Source organism: Bufo gargarizans, chromosome 1, assembly GCF_014858855.1.
Source record: "Bufo gargarizans isolate SCDJY-AF-19 chromosome 1, ASM1485885v1, whole genome shotgun sequence".
Taxonomy (NCBI): Eukaryota; Metazoa; Chordata; class Amphibia; order Anura; family Bufonidae; genus Bufo; species Bufo gargarizans.
Genome location: NC_058080.1, coordinates 662,327,183 through 662,335,913, shown reverse-complemented (window position 1 = coordinate 662,335,913; position 8,731 = coordinate 662,327,183). Strand labels below are relative to the sequence as shown.

The following is an 8,731-nucleotide window of genomic DNA, read 5'->3' as shown; positions in this document are numbered from 1 at the left end:
CACAATTTTTGGGGGTATTACTATGTATTACAGAAATAGAGAAACTGAAAATTTGAAATTTGCTAATTTTTCAAAATATTTGGTAAAAATTGTATTTTTTTGTGCAAAAAAATTAACTTTTTTGACCCAATTTTAGCAGTGTCATGAAGTACAATATGTGACAAAAAAAGAACGGCCTGGGTAAGTCAAAGCGTTTTAAAGTTATGAGCACTAAAAGGGACACTGGTCAGATTTGCAAAAAATGGCCAAGTCCTTAAGGTGAAATAGGGCTGAGTCCTTAAGGGGTTAAAAAGAGATTAAAAAAAAAAAAAAAAAAGTCAGTAAAAAAAAAAAAACATACTCACCTCATCCATTTGATCGCGGAAAGCCCGATTCTCTAGCACTGGTGTGTGACATCACCACATCATCATGTCATCGCATCAGCGCACACAAGAATTGGTGCATTTTATTCAATCAAGATGGCTGCAACAGCCTCTCCATGATCAAATGGATGAAGTTAGTATGTATATTTTAAAAACCTCTGATTAACCCCCTGATAAGCTGAATGCGTCTCTCAGGTGCCGCAATCAGAGTTGAATGGGGCTGTGTGACCGCAACTTCCTGTCATTGAGCCCATTCCATACTATGGAATGCTATTCATTACCAAGTAATTTGTAACAAATCAAATTTCTTGTCAAAGTTCAGCAAAGCAGCCGAATCAAATATTTGAACACTTCACTCATCACTTAGTGGATTAAATAACAGATACAAATGGAACACATTTCTATTCTTTGCTCATTGATGTTAAAAAAAAAAATGTAATGCTTCTTTCAATCATGTTTCCATTATTTTGGACAGAAAAAATCCTGCCGACAGTACTTCATAGCACCCATAGTTTTTAGGCACTTATTCTTCTCAACCTGATCCACCATCAAACACTATCCAACACATTCCATATACTCAAAAGCAGTCACTGAATCAGTTTGTAACTAACTGAGAGGAAGTGGTGGTGTGTGTATGTGCGGGTTTGCCATGCTTGGCTCACAGTCCTTGCTTCCCCACAATTAGTGGGGAAGCAAGCACGGTGGTGCCCTTGCAAAACAAGCAGAACATCATTCTGTGTTGGGCTGTCATGAAGGTGGATGGGTCTATGTAGTGTCCAACAGAAAACAATCAGTGTACAATAACAATCAAGCTTATATTCTAGTCTGAGAGACAGTGAAGGGAAAGGCTAGAAAGAAGAAATGTTTAGAATAGAGAAACCCAGGAAACACTTTCATACAGGGAGTAAGAAATGAGAAGCCCTAGCAGTGCCTTCTAGCTGCAATAACTGCCCCATAACACAGCTGCAGCAGCTGCAGAACCTCAAAAGCATATATCACCTATAAATGCTTCAAGAAGCTACCACACAAGAAGTTATCATAAGCAGTAATTTCTTTATTAGATATCCATCAGCAGTATATCATAAAAACACATATCCAAAAGCAGTAGTCATAGAAAAAATGGTAGTATTAACAAACATTTATATAAAAACAGAGAAAAGACTCCAGACCAAATAAGGGACTAGTACCCTCCCAAAAGAAAACCCGCAGAAATGACAGAATCTATGGGATAGGGTGGTGAACACAATACACACAGGGCAATAATTAGCAAGACACAATAGCCAAGAAGGTTATGTGAACCTGAGTGTCACCCTACACCATATAAACTGCAGGGGGAGAGAAGTAACAATTAAGCATGTATAAAACCAGCAAAACACATCTTACTGACCCAGGTCTAGAGTAGCCGCCCGACGATCGTTTCGCTCACGCTTCCTCTTGGGGCATTGAACCACATGATGCAGCTTCAACCCATTCAGTGTGCAAACAAAGGTGACCGCCAGCTACCATAAGAAGATTTAAAATTCTTTTACCGTTTTACCTTGCGGCAGCCAGGATGCATCCACAAGCAGTATGGTGTCTTTCACATCGTCGTCATCACTTTATGCTTCTCCTACTTCAACTCTACCTCCTCTGCTCAATTGTCAGCCATCGATAACAGAATGCATGGCCAGAAAACAACTTTACACACCACTGGTGCGCAAGACTAATTTCCATCTGGCCAAGCTGTTGGTGGTGCATTCGCTGCTGTACCATTTAGTAGAGTCTGCAGCCATGCGCTCTGCATTGATGGAAGATTCCTAACCGGCATTATTACTTCCAAAAAGCCATCTTTGCTTACTCTGATGTGGCAGAAAATGTGTACCGCTACTTGCAGTTGTCCCTATGCGGAAAGTTGTATGCCATGGTGGACACTTGGACAGGGACAGTACATGTCTTTCATGGGCTCACTGGGTCAAAGTTTTCTGCAGCAGCGGTGAGGTAGCACCCCCAGCAACCCAAGGCCAGGTCCTTTTGAGCCCCCTATAATTGCATCAACTTGGCCCCCACAGCTTGCACTTATCCACCTGATCCTCCATGGATATGCTCCAATTACCAACAGAAGCAGGGCACAGGATCGTTTCCACTGACTCAAGCATTGAGAATTTGTAATGCACTATTGGAGTTGATCGGACAGGGTGAGAGTAGCCACAAAAGCGAGCAGTTGCTAAATTTTTCCACTACACGCCAAAAAGGGCTATAATTTTCTCACTTTACCACACAACGGCTAATAAGCCCTTTTTATTTTTCCCCACTAATAGGCCTCTTTAACACGGGCAAAATTTCTGTGCGGGTGCAATGTGTGAGGTGAACGCATTGCACCCGCACTGAATCCGGACTCATTCATTTCTATGTGGCTGTGCACATGAGCGGTGATTTTCACGTTTTACTTGTGCATTGCGTGAAAATCTCAGCATGCTCTATTTGGTGCGTTTTTCACGCAACGCAAGCCCCATAAAAGTGAATGGTTGCTAGGAGATGATCGGGATGGGGACATGATCACTATTATTTTCCCTTAAAACATGGTTATTTTAAAATTAAAAATAATTAAACTCACCTTAATCCACTTGTTCGCGCAGCCCGACTTCTCTTCTTTTTCTTCTTTGCTGTGCAGGAAAAGGACCTGTGGTGATGTCACTGTGCTCATCACATGGTCCGTCATATGACCCATCACCATGGTGATGGATCATGTGATGGACCATGTGATGAGCGCAGTGATGTCATCAAAGGTCCTTAACCTAGGTCCTGAAGAAATAAGAAAGAAGAGAAGCCGGGCTGCACGAACAAGTAGATTTAAGGTGAGTTAAATTATTATTTATATATTTTTTAACCCCTTCATCCCTATTTTACTAAGCATTCTGTATTAACCCTTTCATGACCAAGGGTCATTGATGCCCTAGTGTCCAGGTCAAAATTTACAAATCTGACATGCGTCACTTTATGTGGTAATAGCTTTGGAACACTTTTACTTATCCAAGCCACTCTGAGATTGTTTTCTCGTGACACACTGTACTTCATGATAGTCATATATTTGAGTCAATATATTTCACCTTTATTTATGAAAAAATCCAAAATGTACCCAAAATTTAGAAAAATTCACAATTTTCCAAATTTCAATTTCTCTGCTTCTAAAACAGAAAGTGATACCTAATAAAATATGTATTACTTAACATTCCCCATATGTCTACTTTATGTTGGCATCATTTTGGAAATGTCATTTTTTTTTTTTCGGACGTTAGAAGGCTTAGAAGTTTAGAAGCAATTATTAAAATTTTTAAGAAAATTTCCAAAACCCACTTTTTAAGGACCAGTTCAGGTCTGAAGTCACTTTGTGGGGCCTACATAGTGGATACCCCCATAAATGATCCCATTGTAGAAACTACACCCCTCAAGTTACTCAAAACTGATTTTACAAACTTTGTTAACCCATTAGGTGTTCCACAAGAATTAAAGGAAAATGGAGATGAAATTTCAAAATTTCACTTTTTTGGCAGATTTTAGATTTTATTACATTTTTTTCTTTAACACATTGAGAGTTAACAGCCAAACAAAACTCATTATTTATTATCCTGATTCCGCAGTTTACAGAAACACCCCACATGTGGTTGTAAACTGCTGTACGGGCACACGGCAGGGCGCAGAAGGAAAGGAATGCCATACGGTTTTTGGAAGGCAGATTTTGCTGGATTGATTTTCTGAACGCCATGTTTTTTATTTTTCTGCCTATTATCTTGTGCTGGGGCTATTTTTTTGCAGAAAGTGTTGAGGTTTATATTGGTACCATTTTTGGGTGCATAGGATTTTTTGATCATTCATTATGACACTTTATGGGGCAAGGTGACCCAAAAATATGTATACCTAATATGTATACTTTTTCTTATTTATTTAAGTTTTACACAATAATAGCATTTCTGAAACCAAAAAAATGATGTTTTAGTGTCTCCATAGTCTGAGAGCCATAGCTTTTTTTATTTTTTGGGCGATTGTCTTAATTAGGGTAACATTCTTTGCGGGATGAGGTGACAGTTTGATTGGTACTATTTTGGGGGTCATAAGCATTTTTGATCGCATGCTGTTGCACTTTTTGTGATGTAAGGTGACAAAAATAGCTTTTTTGGCATTTATTTTATGGTGTTTATCGGACGGGGTCTATCATGTGATATATTTATAGATACGGTCGTTATGGACATGGTGACACCTAATATGTATATTTCATTTTACTTTTTCATTTTTTTATAGGAAAATGCAATTTCTTTTTTTATTTTACATTTTTTTTTACATTTTTATTTTTTTTTTCATTTTTATTATTTTCACTTTCTTTTCTTATCAAGTCCCTCTTGGATCATGAAGATCCAGTGGGGCTGATGGCCGTACTATACTTTGCAATGCTCTTGCATTGCAAAGTATAATACTATTAGATGCCCTGTAGGTGGCAACAGCGGACACTTTTGCAAAGTGTCCGGTTGCCATGGCAACCACCGGGTGCTGCCATCGCAGCTCGGCAGCCCCGATGGCTGAGAGAGGGAGCTCCCTCTATTAACCCCATGGATGCCACAACCGTGGCATCTATGGGGTTACAGCAGAGTGTCAGCATAGAGCTGACACTCTCTGCTGATGGCGGCGGCTCAGGAATGGAGCCGCCGCCATCACACACAGCAGGGGGGCCTGGGGCAGTGCTGGAAAGAGGGGGGCAGGGGGGATGAACGGCCGCCAACATTGAGGGAGGCTGGAGCAGTAGGGGCGGGGAGAATGCATGGGGCGGGGATGGGGCGGAGGACCGCATCAGGGCAGGAGGCAGATGAGCACATGAGCAGGAGATGAGCTGCAGGCAGCAGGTGGACACAAGGGGGGCTTGGAGGGGCACAGATCGGGGGGGGGGCACGAGGACACTATCTGATTTCAGGCTCTGATCTGCAGAGCGCAGATCAGAGCCTGAAACCTTAATTTTTTCACTGCCGCCATCCAATTGGTTAGTCTGCACAGGCTAACCAATCGGATCGATTACCGGCAAGGGGCCACTCTGATTGGTCCCTTGCCGGCATTACTGCACTGTATGCTGTCCGTAACAGCAGCAGTGCAGGGGCAGAAGCTTTAATCTAAGTGCTTTGCAGCGCTTGGATTAAAGAGCTGGTTTGACGTTTATAGACGTGATAGCTGCACAGGGCATGTGCAAATATCACGTATATAAACGTATTGCAGTCATGAAGGGGTTAAGAATGCTATTATTTTCCCTTATAACCATGTTATAAGGGGAAATAATTACATCTGCACAACACCTAACCCAAACTCGAACTTCAGTGAAGAAGTTCGGGTCTGAGTACCACATTCAGTTTTTTATCACGCGCGTGCAAAACGCATTGCACCTGCACGATAAAAACTGAACAACGGAACCAATCGCAGTCAAAACTGACTGAAATTGCGTACCTACTCGCGCGGGGACTCATCCTGAGCCAAAACGTGACACCTGTGTGAAAGAGGCCTTACACGCCAAAAAAAGACTTTAGAACATATAACTGCGGCGAATAATATATTTTTTTTGCCACTAATACACGCCAAAAAGAGCTGTAATTTTCTCACTTTACCACAAAGCAGCTAATAAGCATCTCCCCCACCCCCACCCCCACACACACTAATACAGGACAAAAAAAGGCTTTAGAACATATAACTGCAGCCGTGAATGGCAAATAATACTTTTATAATAATACTACAATAATACATTCAAAAAAGGGATATAGATTTCTCACTTCACAACACAACAGCTAATAAGCCATTTTTCTTTTTCCCCACTAATACACAACAAAAAAAGGCTTTAGAACATATAACTGCAGCCGTGAACGGCAAATAATGTTTTTTTTTGCCACTAATACACGCCAAAAAGGGCTATACAGTAATTTTCTCATGTCACCACACAACTGCAGCCGTGAACGGCAAATAATACTTGTTTTTTGCCACTAATAAACGCCAAAAAGTGCTTTCATTTTCTCACTTCACCACACAACAGCTAATAAGCACCCTTCCCCCCCCCCCCCACACTAATACACGGCAAAGAAAAGGCTTTAGAACATATAACTATGGCTGTGAACAGCAAATAAAGTTTAGTTTTTTTTGCCACTAATACGCATAAAAAAGGGCTGTACTTTTCTCACTTCACCACACAACGGCAAATAAGCCCTTTTTCTTTTTCCCACTAATACAAGCCTAAAAAGCAATAGAACAAATAAATAAGGCTGTGAACGGCAAATACTTTTTTTTTGCCACTAATACACGCCAAAAAGGGCTGTCATTTTCTCAATTCACCACACAACAGCTAATAAGCCCCCTTTTCCCCCTACTAACACACAACAAAGAAAGGCTCTAGAACATATAACTGCAGATGTGAACGGCAATTATTATTTTTTTTGCCAATAATACATGCAAAAAAGGGCTGTCAATTTCCCACTTCACCACACAACGGCTTATAAGTAATTTTTATTTTTCCCCACTAATACATGACAAAAGGGCTATAATTTTCTCACTTCACCACACAACGGCTAATAAGCCCTTTTACTTTTTCCCCACTAATACACAACAAAAAAAGGCTTTAGAACATATAACTGTGTCTGTGAACGGCAAATAAGTATTTTTTTGCCACTAATACACGCCAAAAATGGGTTTAATTTTCTTATTTCACCACACAACAGCTAATAATCCCCTTTTTTTTCTCCGAATAATACACGCACACAAAAAAAGGCTTTAGAACATATTACTGTGGCCATAAACGGCAAATAATATATTTTTTTTTGCCAATAAGGCACGCCAAAAAGGGCTGTAATTTTCTCACTTCACCCCACAATGGCTAATAAGTTATTTTTCTTTTTCCCCACTAATACACGACAAAAAAGGCTTTAGAACATATGACTACGGCTGTGAACAGCAAATAAAGTTTTATTCCCCCCACTAAATACACGTCAAAAGGGCTATAATTTTCTCACTTCACCACACAACGGCTAATAAGCCCTTTTACTTTTTCCCTACTAATACACAACAAAAAAAGGCTTTAGAACATATAACTGCGTCTGTGAACAGCAAATAAGTTTTTTTTGCCACTAATACACGCCAAAAATGGCTTTAATTTTCTTATTTCACCACACAACGGCTAATAATCCCTTTTTTTTTCTCCGAATAATACACGCACACAAAAAAAGGCTTTAGAACATATTACTGTGGCCATAAACGGCAAATAATATATTTTTTTTTGCCGATAAGGCACGCCAAAAAGGGCTGTAATTTTCTCACTTCACCACACAACGGCTAATAAGCCCCTTTTCTTCTTCCTCACTAATACACGCCAAAAAAAAAGACTTTAGAACATATATATATATATATATATATATATAACTGCTGTGCACAAGGGCTACTGAGATCCCAATAACAAGAACGGTTTACTGTAATTTCAGAGGTATCATCTATTGCAAACCTGAAATGAGCAGCAGTACAAAGGCAATTTGGATCCGCAGTCAGTGCAGCAAGGTTTAATAGGATTGTTCCTATTACCCAGGCTGTAAACACCCCCTATTGAACCTTGTTCTGCTTTAATACTGTGTAATAATTACTTCCTATCCTTTCCCTGCACTTCTACTCCTTTTTCAAGTTTTTCCAGTTTTTCTTAGCATTGTCCCCAATGCCTGCTAATGTCTCTCCCTGCACTAAGCACACTGGAAAATGGGTGAATCCAAGAGTTTATTTACAGGGCTGTGACATTACAGGGCTGGCTGCTGATTGGCTGCATGCATGGCATTGTGGGTGCTCCATGTCCTAACATGTGCAGCAGCCATTTTAGGAAAAATCGCCATTTCTTACCATGAAGCGTGAGGACATTTGAATTTGGTGCGAATCAAATAATTCCTGAAATTTGGATTGAATTCCACTTCGTCAACTTTGATTTGCTCATCTCTATCGATCATCTTTCCCCCATCTTGCTCAACCCCCTTAACATACCTATCTATCACGGTCAATGGCTGCACACTCTCCCTGGTCAACCAAGTCCGCTGCCTTGGAGTGACCTTGGATTCTGCCCTCTCCTTTCAACCACACAACCAAGCCCTTTCCACCACCTGCCACCTCCAACTCAAAAACATCTCCCACATCCGCGCTTTCCTCAACTTTGAGTCTGCAAAAATGCTTGTACACGCCCTCATCATCTCCTGCCTAGACTACTGCAACATTCTTCTTTGTGGCCTCCCATCTAGCACTCTCGCACCCCTCCAATCTATCCTCAACTCAGATGCCCGACTAATCCACCTCTCACCCTCTTACTCCTCTCCCCTCTGCCAATCCCTTCACTGGTTCCCCAT

The 8,731-nt window shown here is 40.8% G+C and overlaps 1 non-coding gene across 1 annotated transcript; it reads right to left on the bottom strand.

Moving 5' to 3' along the window:
* Positions 1–4,965: 4,965 nt before the first annotated feature.
* LOC122925305 lies at positions 4,966–5,051 on the bottom strand. Its single transcript, XR_006387614.1, has one exon. It is a non-coding gene; the product is annotated as a small nucleolar RNA SNORD71 (small nucleolar RNA).
* Between the last annotated feature and the right edge of the window lie 3,680 nt (positions 5,052–8,731).